Source organism: Dermacentor albipictus, chromosome 3 (genome assembly GCF_038994185.2).
Source record: "Dermacentor albipictus isolate Rhodes 1998 colony chromosome 3, USDA_Dalb.pri_finalv2, whole genome shotgun sequence".
In the NCBI taxonomy this organism is placed as follows: domain Eukaryota; kingdom Metazoa; phylum Arthropoda; class Arachnida; order Ixodida; family Ixodidae; genus Dermacentor; species Dermacentor albipictus.
The window spans coordinates 113,967,068-113,981,793 of record NC_091823.1 but is presented as its reverse complement, the minus strand read 5'-3'; positions in this window follow the sequence as shown (position 1 = coordinate 113,981,793).

The following is a 14,726-nucleotide window of genomic DNA, read 5'->3' as shown; positions in this document are numbered from 1 at the left end:
GAAGTATTTTCCAGAAACGCGCCTAGCCACTAAGTGCGCTCGGTCATAGTGATGCCCGATTCGATAACTATTAGGATAACTATGGCAAAAACATTGAATTTTTCTCCGGTGGTGCGCATGCTCTGAAAGTGACCCTCACCAGGTTATCTAATGTGGTTTTACGTGCCAAAACCACTTTATGATTATGAGGAACGCCGTAGTGGAGGACTCCGGAAATTTCGACCACCTGGGGTTCTTTAACGTGCACCTAAATCTAAGTACACGGGTGTTTTCGCATTTCGCCCCCATCGAAATGCGGCTGCCCTGGCCGGGATTCGATCCCGCGACCTTGTGCTCAGCAGCCTAACACCATAGCCACTGAGCCCTCACCAGGTGTGGCCATTTTGGGTTGACAAGCGCAGTGCAAGGAATGCGCGCTAACAATCGTGTATCGTGTCTGCTAAGTAGGACATCCCTACGTGCTGTGGAGAGAGCTTAAATTTAAACCCAAACGGCGTTTGCCCTTCTAGTCTGGGGTGCTGCGCTCCCCGCCAGAGAATGAATGAGGTTTTATTATTAATAGACAAGATATGGTACAAGGGAATATACAGAAGGAGGTACCGAGGTCAAATTGACGTCAAATCAACGTCTCTTTCCTTCTCTGCCATTCATCCTGCACCCTTCCCGCACTAAAAAGCTGTGGGAAGATGCCCTCCGTAACGGCGTCTGCCGGGCCCCTGTTGTCGCTGAGATCGTTCTAGGGAACCCGGACTAGGGGAGGGATCGCTTCCACACTCTTACTACAATATTTTGTAATAAATGTTTACTCTCTCTCTACCCGCCATGGTTGCTCAGTGGCTATGGTGTTGGGCTGCTGAGCACGAGGTCGCGGGATCGAATCCCGGCCACGGCGGCCGCATTTCGATGGGGGCGAAATGCGAAAACACCCGTGTACTTAGATTTAGGTGCACGTTAAAGAACCCCAGGTGGTCAAAATTTCCGGAGTCCTCCACTACGGCGTGCCTCATAATCAGAAAGTGGTTTTGGCACGTAAAACCCCAAATATTATTATATTATTACTCTCTCTCTCTCTCTCTCTCTCTCTTTATCGCGCAAGTGCGCCTACGAACATGGCAGGGCTGCGATGTCGCTCATAGTGACACGTGACTTTCAGAATTAAAGGCAACATCAGTTATTTGTTTAATCTGTTGCTTGAACAAATTAAAGCTTACAGAAATAATGAAACATACAAATCAAGCGTCTGCGTGCTTTTGTTTTGCTTCATACGGTAGCGAGAGAGATGCACTTCCGTTTCGTCTGCTTGTTCCTGTGCTGAGAAGTGCCTGCGCGATGCTATCGCGCATGCGTTGCATCACGATGTTGCACCTTCTGTATGTGTGCCCACGGAAGCCATGGGCTATGACGTCACGGTGCTTGTATGTACGGCTGGCAATAAAAACGTCGGGGGACCTTCTTCTGCGTGCCTTCGAGAGTTGGGCGCGACCTGCGTGTTCTTTCATCGCCGATAGGTGGGCCGCTTGGTCGCTGCAGCACGCGGCAACACGATCTGGTGTCCGGAAGTTAACCTAGCCACCCACCCGCGTGCGGAAACGAAGCGTCGCCAAAGGGGGAAGCACCGTGGCTTCTACAGTGCACGGCCTTCAACAAGACCTCTCACCCCCCCCCCCCCCCCCAGCTGGACTACGCCAAGTCTAAGTAACCGGCGTGGATACAGACGTTGAAGACTATCGCTACGCATTGGGCCTGAACGAGCGCTCGGAGGAGGCACAAGTCTGTGCCTTGCTCTACGCAATGAGACGATGAGCTCGAGACATCTTTTCGACGTCCAACATTTCGGTCGACGAAGCGGCGAAGAAATTCAACCTCGTCAAAAAAGCGTTCGACCCGTTCTTCGTAAAGGAACGCAACTTTGACACGAAAGCGATCGCTTCCACAAGAGGCAGTAGATGCCCGGAGAATCAGTCGACCACTTAATGACAGCGCTACACGTTCTGGCAGAAAGGTGCGACTTCGACGACTCCAAGGAACGCCTCGTCAGGGCCCGGTTCGTCGTCGGTCTACGAGACGAGGAGCTTTCTGAATCTCTTCGAATGGATGGCAAGGTAACTCTTTCAACGGCTCTAGCGAAAGTACGGCTGAAGGAAATGGCCCAGATAAAACAAGACGACATTCGAGGATCTAAGGCCGTCAGCGACGGTTCCTTGCCAATGGAGTGCGGCGAGGTTGGCGTTAACGCCTAGTGTCACCAGAAGAAACAGCGGAGGAAAGCCTTCGGAAACGAAGGTTCAGCACTTCGGGATCGAGCACTGCAACTTCTGTGGCTGCAACATGCACGCCAGGCCTGCCTACCCAGCAAAGGCACAGGAGTGCCACAGCTGCAGTATCAAGGGGCACTCCAGCAGGGTGTGCCTCAAGAAAACTTCAGAACAGCGACAGGAGCGGGTCTCGTCGGTGCACATGGACTCGGGCGATATTTTTTAGGGGGAATTGTCAATGCATCGAGCGCGCAGTCACAACTTGCTCAAGTAAGAGTTAACGACGTACCAGTCTTTGCTATAAGGTGGACACGAGCGCTGAAGTTTCTGTAGTACCACCATCTTTTCCAGGTTTACCCACTAGTCTAATGATGGTGGGCGGGGTGCTGACTGGTGCAAGCGGGGCTCACCTGAATGTTTTGGGCAAATTCGAGGCAGAAGTTCAATGGAAGGCAAAGCCTTCTCGCCAAGAGTACTATGTCGTCAGCCCTTTGAGTCATATTCTTCTCGGTTTGCCGGCTCTCGAATCATTAGGGATAATTAGGGTTGTGGAGCCCTTAAGCAAGCACACTAACCACCAGGCCTTCCTCTCACACACTATCAGCAGCCTCGGCACAATTCCAGGCAAGTATCACATCAGACTGAAGCCGGAAGCCGTCGCTTTTGTTATACGAGCATGGCGCCGGATACCGTTTGTACTGAGAGACCAGGTGAAAAAAGAAATTGAGAAAATATAAGGAATGGGCGTCATTCTCAAAGTTGACGGGCCAACCGATTGGTGCGCGCCGACATTGTGCCAGTCGTAAAACCTTCAGGAGAGGTCAGGGTATGGTTTGACTTGACGCAGCTAAACAAATCGGTTTTGAGAGAAAGGTTCACGTTACCGACGGTCGACGAAGCGCTAGGTTTGTTAGCTGCCGCAAAGTGGTTCTCAAAACGACGCGAATTGAGGCTTCCATCAGGTTGGACACCATTTGGGCGCCACTGTTTTAAGAGGTTGCCTTTCGGCATCGCATCAGCGCCTGAATATCTCTAGAAGCGCATGGCCGAAATATTGGAGGGCCTCCCTGGTGTAGTTAACCTGATGGACGACGTCCTTGGCTTCGGTGACACTAAGGAGCAGCACGACTCGAGGCTGATGAATGTTCTAGCTAGATTCGTTCGGAACAATGTCACATTAAACAAAGCAAAATGTGTTTTCGGTGTAAACGCAATCTCCTATTTGGGACATCTCCTGAGTAAACACGTCGTACAACCTCACCCACGAAAGATAGTTGCCGTAAGAGAACTAGCGCCTCCAGGTAACGAACAGAGTTACGCAGTGTTCTGGGCACGGCGAAGCATCATGGGCGATTTTTTTCCACACTTGGCACATGTAATTGCCCTTCTAAGGGCGCTGTTGACAAAAGAGCCTGAATGGGTTTGGGGCCCTGCGCAGAACACCGCATTTGGAAAGCTGAAGGCCCTAATTTGCTCGGTTAAGTGTATGGCGATGTGTGACCCTAGACTTTCAACGATTCTTTCAGCAGGCGCGTCATCTTTTGGGCTTAGTGCTGTCCTTTTCTAAACACAACGTAATGACGAGCGACGACCAGTAGCGTTTGCCTCGCGATCGCTCACGAAAACTGAGCAGCGCTACGCGCAAGTGGAGAAGGAGGCCTTGGCTTTGACATGGGCTGCTGAAAGATTCGATGACTACATCAGAGGAATTGAAGCTATCTTTGAAACCGACCACAAGCTTCTGCTAACTTTGTTAGGAATGATGCCTCTTGATGTGCTTCCCCCATGTGTATACAATGCTTTAGGCTGACTAATGCGTTATAACGTTCGTGTCGTGCATGCATGTTTCAGGAAAATGCCTAGTAACTGCGGAAGATCTTTCACGGGCACCATTTGCGAAGGACAAGCGGCTAACCGGAGAAGTATCTGTGGGCGAACTGTCATCGCTTGCCAAATCGTGCATTCAAGGTCTGAAAACGGGAAGCAACTTGATCTATAGCGTGAAAGACGCTGAAGGAAAAGATCTTGTGTGTACAGCATTGCATCAGTTATGTCGTAGTGGCTGGCCAGAGAAACCAAAGCTTCCTTACCATATAGGGCCATAATGGCAAGATAGAGCAATGATAGGTGAGTGTGAAGAAGTTTCAACCCCTTCTCAAAGCATCGCGTGGGAAAGAGTAGGGGCTGATCTTTGTTTTATTAACAATTGCCACTATATCGTTGTGGTAAATTGCCTGTCACGTTATCCGGAGGTCGCATAACTTCCTTCAACCAAGACTGGTGTCGTAATGGAAAGACTGTAAAGTATATTTGCACGCCACGGCATTCCGGAAACATTAGTGACGGATAATGGTACACAGTATGGGGCTTTGGTCGCATCACCCACGGCATCCGCAAGCTAACGGAGAGATTGAAAGAATGGTGCAGACAGTTAAGACCCTCGTGCTCAAATCAAATCCCCCATACTTGGCTCTCCTGGCCTACAGGGCGACACCCGCTGTTGTTGGCCTCAGCCCTGCGGAAATTCTGATGGGCCGGCGTCTTCGAACCCGTGTTCCAATGGCACCGCAGTTGCATGGCCCCGTCAAATCGCGTCTTTCGCACGTGAAAGATAAGGACTGCGCTGAAAGGAAGCGGCAGTTTCAACAAACACCACCATGCCGGAACACTAAAGAAGCTAGGTCCTGTCGATACGGTTTGGGTCACTGACATGCAAACTAGAGCTAAGGTCATTGTAGCAGCTGCTGCACGCAGGTCCTACATGGTGAAAATCGATGAAGGCATTACGCTGAGGCGTAACGGAAGGATGCTTAACCACCTGCCAAAACGGGAGAAGCCCGAAGGGGGCTACGAATTCCCGGCTAACGTTGATCCGGCTGAATCGATAGGCGACAATTCCGGCGCCTCATTAGCGGCCTGTCAGGCGCCCTCGGCAACGGGGTATGTGACCAGAGCCGGCAGAGTAGTCAACCGCCCGATCCGGTGGGGGTATTGAATGAATTGATTGTACCGCACGTTCTTGTAACGCGCGATATGCCCCTTTAACCTTGGTATGCTTTAGTAAGACACTAAATTGTTTGTTCGAGAAAGTGAGATTTGCTGATAAGTGCTTGCGCGATGTTGTCGCGCATGAGTTTTATTACACTGTTGCATCTTGTTTATCTGTGCCCACGGAAGCCATGGGCGATGACGTCACGGTACTTGTATATATGGCTGGCAATAAAAACGTTGGGGGAACTTCTGCGTGCCTCCGAGAACTGGGCGTGACCTGCGCGTTCTTTCATCACCGACAGCTCGGCCGTTTGGTTGCTGCAGCATGCGGCAACGCGACAGTTCCCAAGTCGTGAAGTCGCGCGTGCGGAGAACACAACTGTCATTTTCTACCGTGTTCCAGCGCTGCGATCATGCTCTTTCATCCTCTCACGCCCTCTTCAGGGCTCGTGAGTCTTTTTATCTCTGCTATTACTGAAGTAATGTGAAAAATTGTAGCTGTAGGACACTCCTTAGGGTACGTGACAACCTCCAGCCTACCGTTCCCACTGATTGCCATGTGGCCTGGTGAGGAGCCCTTTAAAGGTAAGTAAAGTGACTAAGTTACGCGAATTTAGATTGGGGCGCCAGGAAAGAGCATGCACAAACGGACACAACACTGCTTATGGTAGGAGTTTAATAAAGCGCACCCTTGTCGCGTCCTTATTTCTAAGCCATTGTGTGGAAGCAAAGTACTGTGCTCATTTTCTGTCAACGGTTCAATCAATAACAATTAAATCTTATTAATCTTATGCGGATCCCACGCACTGTGGGAATCGATGTAAGCAATGGTTGATGAGCTGTTTGCTTTGATTGACGATAATTAGCGGTGATGTCAAGGGAAAAATTTTTCATTTCTTCAGCGTTTAGTACAATACGAGAGTGGTGAGTCGGTGTTAAACGTTACTTTGCGTGCACCACTGCTGTTTGTTTGCGTAGCACCCACAACATACAAAGAAACGTGTTTGCTGTAGGCTTTGTTGTGCGCCATTGTTCATAACCCCCGAGAAGGTTAGCATAGCCATTGCCTCACACGGTACATCTCTATGTGGCAGAAGTGTTAAACTTTACTTGAATTATGCATCTGTACTTGCCAAAATCACAATAGGATTATCAGGTATGCCTTAGTGGAAGACGCCGGATTAGTTTTGGCCCCCTGGGGCTCTTTGACGGGCCTTTAAATCTAAGTACACGAACGATCTTGTATTTCACCCCCATCGAAACGCGGCTGCCGCAGTTGGGATAGGTGCCGCGACCTTGCGTAACGCCATAGCCGCAAAGGTACCGCTACGGGCACGGAAGGGTTGGTTTGACATGCAGCAGCTTCCTAGTTTCAACTGGACGCTACAGAGCTTTTATGCGGCTTTGCGTCTCTTCACCCTGCGTCAGTTGTCCGCTTGTCAAATTTGCGCGGTGTTTAATTTTCAGAAATAGTAGAAGCGTACCGTACCTTGATCTTAAATTTATTCATTTTGTCCGCAACCGCTGTTAGACAGCAGAGTTTCCTTGCCTTCTTACGTCGCCTTTCCCTTCTCCCGCCCACGCCCATGTATACGAGCTGCGAGCGAAGATTGACGTTTCACTCTTTCCGCGACTGCATCGGGTCTAGCGATTATCTGCCTCTTCTATGTACATCAGCTCTACCATTCGATCTAGCCTCCCTCTTGGCTGTTGCACGTTGGCTGCAGTTTCTGTAAAGCTTTTGCGGGGCTCACGGGTCATTACAGCAGTCAAGAGATTATTGTGGCCACGCTTAAGGAGCTCCAGAGGGCATTGTAGCAACGCGAAGCAAAAGTCTAACCGAGCTTCTCGCGTCGCCTTTCATGTCTACTATGTTTATGCACGCTCTGAACCACGCGGCGTGCAAGACGATGGCGACAACATCAGCAGCAAGCAGCAGCAGGAGAAGGAGAAAAGTCGGAGGAAGAGGTAATGAAAGCTCCGCTTTAAAAGAAAGGTAACGCGGCTCCATCAGCTATCATTCGCGATTCATTGCAGCTGAACAGCGAAAAAAAAAACGCACGAAATGACGTCCAAAATGTCATAAATATCACGTCAGTTCTCTTTAAACGGGACTGTCATTCGTTTATTACATCCTATACCAATGGAAAGCGGAACCACTCGCGAAAGTCTCGGCAGAACATCCGACACTGCCGGCTCCGAACATTCTCATATAGCAGTCGTATAGCTATAGCTGCAGCAGTAGCTACATAGAAGCGGCCGATGAGATGCTTTCTCCTCGCCTTGGGTGGCGGGGCGTCTCCCCTGAGCGCGCCAACTCGGGGCTGTCACTTCCGATGAGCATCCCCATTCGTTAGCCGCTTCCCCGTCCAGACACAGTCGCCCGCTTCGCGCAGCCCAGCAGTGCTCGGCACTTCTCTTCATCCGCAGGCTCCTTCTGACGCGGCCGCATCAGCTCCGTAGCCCCCCGATCCTATAGCGCCGGTGCTTCTGTTAGCGCACCCTCGAAGACGTCGGTGGCACTGGTCTGCGCGCACTGAGTTCGGGACGGAGCAAAATCCCGCTAAGCGCGGGGGCCGAAGTAACGAGGAAGTCGTAGTCGAGTAACAAAGACAATGGGCAGGGCGGGAGATTCACGAGGTCTTCTTTCGTTCGTTTGCTCATTGCGACAGCATGAACTGTTTGATTCGAGCTGAAACTAACCGAGTCAGTTCTCGTTTCTTTTTCTAGAGGAATGAGCGAATATTCGCAATCTAGAGCAGCTGAACCTTCTAAAAAGAAGATTAGGTGCTAGAGGTACAGCGCTCTGTTCAATCCACTGTCCCCTCGGTTACTGTTGCGATCTCCAACAAGACATGAAGTCACCATTCGAAGTTGTCGGGTTTCTGTACGAATGCTATACAACGTAATAAAAATTCCGCAGTCTACAGGGAAAGATATCGATGCAAGTGGAGACTCTTCCGTATGATTCCGCTGCAGTAGAACACCGCGGTTGTTTCGAAGACGCACCAGGGCCCATATTCCCAAAAATTCCTTATGCTAGTAAAGTTCGTGAGAACAAAAACCGTCAAATAGGGACAGCGAACGCAGTATTAGCGAAGGCCTCCAACCAATCAGCCATAAGGCTCTTACGAACAAAAACATTTGTGAATTCAGCCCCATGGAGTTCCTCAGAGGACGCACGAAGGAGATCCACATCAGTTTCTACTCGTTAAATAGCCGTGTCTCTCATCAGATAGCCTACAAATTCGGTGACTCAGTCTAGGCAAAAACAGTTTGGCAATTGGCCGATATCGTCACGCTTGGATGCTTCGAAAACAATATGTGTTGGTCTAGTGTTCTACTTACATCTTTAAACTGGTATATCGCTAGATTGCGCGCATATGGTCAATTGCTGTTCCTGTGGTTCGTTTGTATGATCGTCATGGCGCACCAGATAAAATAACCGTTAAGTTGTTTAGCTTACAAGCTTCCAACTTTACCTGAAATCCAGTGGTTACACGTCATGACACACACTAAATGATCATGTGTAACTCTTCTTCTATATTTATTTTTTTCTCCCAACGGACGCCCCGCAACCTTTTCATTTCGCTTTGTACAGAAGTTAGATATGCTTGGCATTCGAGTCGACATTCGAAGTTCATTTTTCTCTAACTTTCGTGTTCGATTCGTCGCGAATGCATTGCTTTTCGAACACCCCTAGTTTTCGTAATTATACATATAAATATTACAAATCCTATAAATGTAGGCGTCTTGTCTCACTGCGAGAGCCTCTCTATGAAGCGATGTAAGTATACGCTTGCACGTTACGCAAAATTGGAACATATTGTACGACTTTTAGAAAAGCGGTAAGACCAAAGATATGGTCGAATAAACTGCATATTAGTCGCCTCGTGCTTTCGCCTACAACTCATACGCCCAGTTTCGCATCGTGTGCATAAAGTGGTTATATGAACCTTGAAATCGTCATTGATGGTGCAACAAATAATGTGACCACGATGAGCGCACGGGAATGATACCCGGCGTTGAGCAAATTTCAAACTCATAAGTGATATAATAGGAATGTTCAAACAAAAAAGACAGCGCAAAATACTGATTATAAAAAAATAGGCAGGGCAAATAATTTTTTTTTCGCGTCTGTTAATCTATTGAGTACAAGTAACATAGCGCAGTAAGGACGAGGGACAATATATATATATATATATATATATATATATATATATATATACACAAATCCGCAGAGAGAACGAAGGTACACTGCCACATGGCCGACTATGTCAAAAATTCAAGCTGTTCGCCACTGACGGCCAAGTGACGCAATCATCTCCTGCCCGTGCGATCTCGGTAGCTTCTATGATTTCCCTGGTTAAGCTATTTCGATGGTGGTACACGACAAGTCTGATCAAACACAGGACGGCAAGGTCACATTTTTTTACGATGAGCCGCCAGTTGGCCGTCTATAGCGATATTGCTGAGTTTTTAGCTGTGCTCTTGCAGACGCACATTCATGGATATTTAAAACTGCCAAAAAACACGGACAAGGGAGGACACAGGACGAGTGTCCTCCCTTGTCCGTGTTTTTTGGCGCTGCTTCAAATATGAATGATCCGTACCAACTAGCTCGCACCCAAACCCTTCTGAGCACATTCATGGATTCATGCATGCCACTGGTCCCTACTGCCCTATGTCACTTGTGTCACTGTGAATAACCAACGTGCTCAAACCTATGCCTCTTTGTAATGTGTCGAGTACGTTAAGAAGAGACTTTCGTAGAAGAAACGTCGCCCAGGTCGCCATGACGGAAATTAAAAGTCGGTCGCACAACTTTACGGGACGATACATTTACGGGACGATACATACCCGCGGAGCTTCGAATTCAAAAGTTTCGAGTACTCAATTTTTTAAAACTTAAATTAGGGTCACAGACCCTTAAACCTTTAAGAATCACATTGACGAGCGTCACAGCGGCATTAATATGTCATTTTTGCTCATGTTCAGACATGTGCTCTTTGCCCCATGTATATTGTGCATATTTCACGGCCCATGCCCGTGAATATACAATGAGTTTAGCTCTTGTTATACGTACCTTCCCACGTGATGGTGTCTTTTTTCTCGCTACCTCTTGTTACAAGTAACCAATTCTGAAAGCGTAGTTGCTCAAAACAAAATGAGGCAAGTGTATGCTGCAGCGAAAATCCGGAGACCACTCAGCGCATCCTAATGGAATGCGAAGGCATGCATCTAATGAGACCCCGAGGTAACGTAACTTTCCCAGAATCGCTTGGATTTATAGTGTACGGAAGCACCAACCTGTCAGCAGTCGAGATAAGCAAGATACGTTTAGAGTACTGGTGAAAAAAAAAAGCAGTGATGAGATTAATACGGCCGGATCCGTTACAGACATAAGTAGCGGTACAAGGTAGATGGAGAAGTTTCGAGGAAGAGAAGAGAGATGAAGGATATGTACACAAAAATGCTAGAACGCAAAGCATGTGTAGCGTACGTGATTAACTTAAGCACGCTAGGTGACTATGTCTCACCGCCGCGTTTCAATGGGGATGCGACAAAATCCTTATTGTTATCATCATCATACTACAGTCGCCATAGGCAACGCCACGCCAAGAATACTCCGTATACGTTTTATATGCTGGTAGTTTATGGCAATTAATGAAATCAGCCAGCGGCAAGAATCTACGCAAACGCGTTACTCATGTGTCTATACAGGTTGTACCAGCTAACACGAAACGAGTTAAAAAAAAAAAACAGATGTGTGCCTTTCTCTGCAGATAAAACCAAATGTACATATCCTCATAACCTCCTGCATAATCCTCAAGTGTGTCTTGTTGTTTTAATAATCGAGGGATGCTTAATAAGGATTGGTTAACAATCTTCTAAATTGTGAACTGTATGGCTGCAATTGAAAATGATGCTTTCAAATGTTCTCTACAAACCTTGCTTTTGACATTGGGGCCGGTTACCGATGGCATTATCGGTCGCCTTAAGATTACCCGAACTGCGCGATTTTTGAAGCCGTCAGACGCGTGAGTTGTTGTCCAGATAAGTGCCGTGGTTCAGTGTGCTTAAGGAACCGTTGTTTTCACTATCAGAGACTGGCATGATAAAGGCGATTAGCCGTGCCAACGACGGTACAATTCCGCCATTGGCCAGAACACCGGCTTAACGTTTACAAACGCATACAATTTCTCGCGAAAAGGCGAGCAAAATTAAAAGGAACGCAGAAAATAAATCACACTTACGACCCGATATGACTTGCTTGCCTTGCTTTGGCTGAGTAGTGGCACTTATCCACTACGAGGTGGTTTTTCGTTTTGTTTGTAAACAATGACTCTTGCCCACTACGGGGTACTGGCCAAGAAGGTGGAAAGTCTAACTTTTAAGTATTACCATAACCAAATTAAAATCTATAACTATAGAGTGTGGATGAAAGCAAGAAAATACGCAAATGAAAAGAAAGCTAACATCTATTTTGAGATAAAATAACGTAAGAGTAAAGAAATGAAACCAAGAAATCTAGAGATAGTATTTAAAGTAGTCGTTTAGTGTAACTAATGAAGCTTTAACTTGCGATAAAGGCTTCCCTGTAGTTAAATCTAAGTGAACACGCCACGTGCGAGGGCGTGGCTGGCGATGCTAGCGATAACCCTAGCTGACGAAAGAGCACTTATAGATGTCTTCTAGCAGTCTAGCAAGATAAGCACATGTCAGCGGGGCATGCTGATTCACAACAGTTTCTTGAAAGCTCTGCTCCTATCCCCCCGCAGGGGCGTCTGCGTGAGCAGGCGTTTGGTGCGTTGCGTCACCACGGACCCGAGCACACGAGGGTTGGCCCCTCCCGCGTGTAGCCGTGCGCGGCTTAGCCGTGTCCGGGGAAAGGGGGATCCTGGGGGTTGAGCCGATGCTGGGTGTTCGGACCTTTAAGGCCCCCCGGCGGAGGCAACACACCTCTTTGGCCTCTGCTTCACGTAGACGGCACCCCCGGACTGACCCACCCGGGGGAAATCGGCAGTCGCCTTTTCCTATCTCTCTCTCCCTCCAGCCTTCGTCTTTCTCTCACTTTCCGCCTTTCCTGTCTTCTCCTCTTTTCCATTTACTTCCTTTCTCCTGGCGGCAAGGGTTAACCCTGTGTGGCTATCCAACCTTGGGTACACCATATTCGGTTATAGTGACAGCGTACGACTGGCGTCGTGCAGACTTGTATGCAAGCTCTGCCGCGTCCCCTCGTTGGGCTCCATGGTGGGCGGTCGGCGCTGTTGCCGAATGTATACATTTTTCATGGAAACTTCTTTCCCCTCCCTTGCTGATCGCCCTCAGAAACGAGGGCGCACCGAAGATGTTTTCAAGTTTTTCGGACGCCAAACTCAGAATTTTCCCCGCTTCCACGTTATTCATTCCGAAAAGCCAAACAAAGCAGTGCGAAACATTTCACCATTCCTTGTTTCAAAGTCCCTGACTGATGTTTTTGGTCCAGGATACAAGGTGTCGAGGATGGCAAGCGGCGACCTCCTCTTGGAACTCCGCGATGTAAAACAATATGAAAAACTACCGCAACTAGTGTCATTTGGAGAGACCCCCATAACAGTTACCCCGCACCGTACTATGAACACCACCCGCGGCGTTGTGTCGGACGATGACATGCTAGAGCTCACTGAAGCTGAACTCTTGGAGGGCTTCAGTGAACAGAACGTCATAAATGTTAAGCGAATTAAGATCAGGCGAGACGGTAAAGAGATCAATACGAAACACCTGATACTCACTTTCGGTTCAAGTATCCTCCCCGAGTCAATCGAGGCCGGTTATATCAAACTTCGTGTTAGGCCATACGTGCCCAATCCTCTCAGATGCTTTAAGTGCCAAAGGTTCGGCCACAGTTCACAGAACTGTCGAGGCCGGCTGACATGTGCCAAGTGTAGTGACACTGAACATGCCTCCGAAACATGCCAGAAGACTCCACATTGTGTCAACTGTGATGGCGAGCACGCCGCATACTCGCGCGCCTGTTCGTCCTGGAAAAGAGAAAAAGAGATTGTGACAATCAAAGTCAAAGAAAATATATCTTTCAAGGAGGCACGTAGGCGGGTGTCATACCTGTCTAAGAGCAGCTTTGCCGAAGTGGCGCGTCAGGGGGCAGCGTCACAACGGCCTCCGGCGACTGTCCGACCCACACGCAGTGAGTCGGCAGTTACGCCATCTGCCCCCGCGGTGGTTGCAGCTAGCGCTGCTCCGCCAACCGAGGAAAAGGGGCCATCGACCCCGAAGGTGGGCGCAGCCGAGGCTGCCTCAACCTCCCAGGTCCCTTCCAGTGCTGGCAATGGCCGGCGCAGCCACATCCCCCAGGGAACCCCATCGACCTCCGGGCTGGTGGGCGCAGGGGTCTTGCCCTCCAAGGCGGGACCTTCCCTGGTAACTTCTCGCTCACAAGAGCATGTGTCCGGCGCCTCACAAGAGGCAATGGACACCACACCTACCCCCAAGGCGCCCCAGGCGCCTAAGGAGCGGCGAGGTTCCCTCGAACGCTTCAAAAAGAGCAAAACCCCGGTTACAGGGCCTCGAAAGGGCTCTGTAATCTAAGACATCCCTTCCATTTCCGTAAACACAGCACCAATTAAATTTAAAATATGGATACACAAATCATTCAATGGAATATCAGAGGCCTACTTAGGAATCTTGATGATTTGCAAGAACTCATCCACAAACAGAATCCAAAAGTGCTGTGTTTACAGGAAACACACTTAAAATCTAAACACACAAACTTTCTCCGTACGTATGTTACGTTTCGCAAAGATCGCGATGATGCCGTCGCATCATCGGGTGGTGTTGCGATTCTTACTCATAGAAGTATTGCGTGTCAGCCTTTACAGCTACAAACACCCCTTGAAGCAGTGGCGGTTCGAGTTGTCCTACTAAACAAACTCATCACCATTTGCTCCCTGTACATACCCCCGCATTACCAACTGAACAAACATGAATTTCACTCCTTGATCGATCAATTGCCAGAACCTTATGCTGTTCTTGGCGATTTCAATGCGCACAGCTCCCTGTGGGGCGACTCTCGTATAGATGCGCGAGGTCGCCTTGTTGAACAGTTCTTTTTTTCTTCTGGAGCGTGCCTTCTCAACAAGAAAGAACCCACATATTACTCTCTTGCAAACCGATCCTTTTCGTCAATAGATCTTAGTATAGTCTCCCCGTCTGTGCTGCCTGAACTTGAATGGGAAGTTACCGACAACCCTTACGGTAGCGACCACTTCCCTATACTGCTTAGATCATATAAAGAAAACGAATATCCACCATACGCTCCTAGGTGGAAGATTGAGACAGCTGAGTGGGAGAAATTTCGATCTCTAACTAGTATCTCATGGGCTGAGCTGTCTTCGTTAGGAATTGACGCTGCAGTCGAGTTTTTTACAGCATTCATAATAGATGTCGCATTTATATGCATATCAGAAGTAAAAGGCTTGG